The sequence below is a fragment of the Limulus polyphemus genome, unplaced genomic scaffold (assembly GCF_000517525.1).
Source record: "Limulus polyphemus unplaced genomic scaffold, Limulus_polyphemus-2.1.2 Scaffold3625, whole genome shotgun sequence".
NCBI lineage: Eukaryota > Metazoa > Arthropoda > Merostomata > Xiphosura > Limulidae > Limulus > Limulus polyphemus.
In genome coordinates, this window is record NW_013669235.1 from 43,296 (window position 1) to 46,112 (window position 2,817).

General features: G+C 30.9%; 1 protein-coding gene across 1 annotated transcript in view; it reads left to right on the forward strand.

The window, feature by feature from the left end:
* Positions 1 to 2,817, forward strand: part of LOC106469705 — a 58,373-nt gene that overhangs the window by 7,473 nt on the left and 48,083 nt on the right. The gene's annotated exons all lie outside the window — the stretch shown is intronic.

The window sequence follows — 2,817 nt, forward strand, 5'->3', positions numbered from 1 at the left end:
TTGTAACCAAGTTGGTTTGAGTGAAGTTTTGTAACCAGTTGGTTTGAGTGAAGTTTGTAACAAGTTGGTTTGAGTGAAGTTATGTAACAAGTTGAGAATCAAGTTGTTTATTTCTAGTTGGGTTTTAAATGTAAATAAAACCTCTTATAAAACAAACGAACAGAACATAAGGTTTTGTGAATTGATTGTTCTGTGTTCATACCGAGTACCTCATAAGTACTTTTATTTTGTGCTAACAAGACCTATCACCGAATACCAGGGCTGATTGGGCCGGGTGTAATACAACAGTGGGTTGTCTTGTACTTGTTTGCATTTAAAATGAAATATATCGAAAAGGGTTCAGAGGAGGGGTTACTAGACAGATTCTGAAGATGGATCAGTTATCTTAATCTATTTTAAAGAAAGGTAAAAGATGACCTTGTAGAAGCTTACTAGGGTTTCTAGGGGATTGGTAGGGAAGAGGCTTCTGATTCCTCTGTGCTGTATTCCGGAGACCAAGAGTACACAGGTTTGAGATATGGAACGTTTCCCAAAAAGTAAAGTACGGATTTAAAGTTTTACTTTTTCTGATGGTTCGGTGTATGGGGACAGCATTGAAGGACTTCGTGGCCTATTATTATATTTATGTTACGTACTAATGTCATGAAATAATCAAAGTTTTGCGGTAATTATACACCAACAAAATTATTCTGTTGTCGATACTTATGTTATGAAATGTATTTTCTTTAATCGATTGAGTGTAAATACTTTGGGGTGGCAATACAATCGTGTTTGAGATACAGAATTCACATCATAATAAAATTAGTAAATCGGTAACACGTTGAATTTTGTTAATTTTTCCTACAAGTAACCTACTAAGTCTACTCTGCCCAAAGTTTCATTGGAACACGTAACATACCCTTGTCATAGGCTTGTTTATATCCTTGCCAGTGGTCAATCGAACATAGGCTTGGCTTATTTTTTCAAATTTCTGCAACCAAATGTAAAAACACTTTTCATAATAAAGTCCTCAAAAACAACCGAGCAGATTTTAATATACAATTCATAGTTCTAACTAAATTCCAAAAAATATTATGACATACATTTTTTTTATTAAAATATTATCGGGAAAAACTTTTTCCCGAGAAAAAGGTTTATATTTATAAGACCAAGTTTAACGACATCGTCATGTTACACCGTCAAACAGTCTGATTTTAATAAGCTCATAAATGTTGCCTGACAGCCATTTTAACTGATGGAAGAACAATGAAATAACCTTTTGGATCATTAGTTAAAATCTTACCATTAATTTTTTATGTGAATCACATGATATTAGGGTTAAGACAGATGTTTGTTTACAAAGTTTTGTTTTTAGACTGAAACGTAAAGTTTCAAAATGTTATTGGACGAAGTTTAAATTTCATCAAAGTATGTGTAATATGTTTTCCTATGTTTTTTTTTCATATAATATTTTGAATATTTCACAAGTTTTAAGTGTAGGAATTCAAATTCTCAAAATGTTGTTGTTGTATAGTAACAGACTTTTATAGTAAGATGCCAATGTAATATTTCTGTGAAAATAATTATCTTTCACATTATCAATGGGTGCAGTCATCTGTTATACCAAAAATTGGTTGTTTTTTGCCCTCAACAAAATGTGTGGTTAATATTTGGATTATGTATTATTAATCATCAAATGACCGGTGTATCGACAAAGAATTGTGACTAGAAGTATCTAGGTCATACTGTCTAATGGTTACCAATAATTGATTGTCGATTGGTTGTTCCTAATATAATAATTCCCATTTTTCCCTAGTATTTTTTATGTAACACCTTTTCTATAAATACCGAAAAACACGTAGGTACCATTTTGAGACTAACTATTGCATTTTTTTTGCATCAGAGAAAATGACTATTGTAAAATTTAATACTTAATATGGCACTTCTACTGCAGAAAATTAACAATTTGGAATAAACAAAATACTAGAAATACGTTATTATTCGGAAAATACGGCTCAAAGTATAGAGAGGAGAATTTTCCACCAACCGGTGGATTTCCGGTTGTTCGGGAGAAAATTTTGGGGGAGGTGTAATACATTGAAAGTTGAGCTTTCGTTAAATAAGTACTTGCATATTTCAGTTCTGCACAATAATGACATACTCTCTGCGTTTTGATATTTTGCATATAACTACAAGAATTTCTGGCCATTCTGAATGTAGTTAATATGTTTTCCCAGGGATTTTTTTTTTCACCAGAAGTTCACTGAAAATTTTCAATCTTAGTTTCATTTAAAGATTAAATGAATATAATATATGGTAAAGGCGATGAAGTAAGAGCTAGAGAAGTTGGTTAAAACTGACTGGAACTTGGTGGAGAAATAACTAGAAATTACATTTGGTATCGGGCCATAAGCATTGAAGTTAAAATTGAAAGACTTTATTAAAAAGGTTGATTTCCTAAGTAAAGTTTCTTGCACATATTCAACACATGTATAAACCGTGCTTTGTGGGGTTGCTTTACAATTTTGACATGCAGAAATAATAAAATCCACTTGGGGAATTTTCAAATTACTAACCAAAGTTTTTTATTAGATTTTGATTGGATATATATTACTAACCAAAGTTTTTTAGCAGATTTTGATTGGATATATATATTACTAACCAAAGTTTTTTAGCAGATTTTGATTGGATATATATTACTAACCAAAGTTTTTTAGCAGATTTTGATTGGATATATATTACTAACCAAAGTTTTTTAGCAGATTTTGATTGGATATATAATATATTACTAACCAAAGTTTTTTAGCAGATTTTGATTGGATATATATATTACTAACC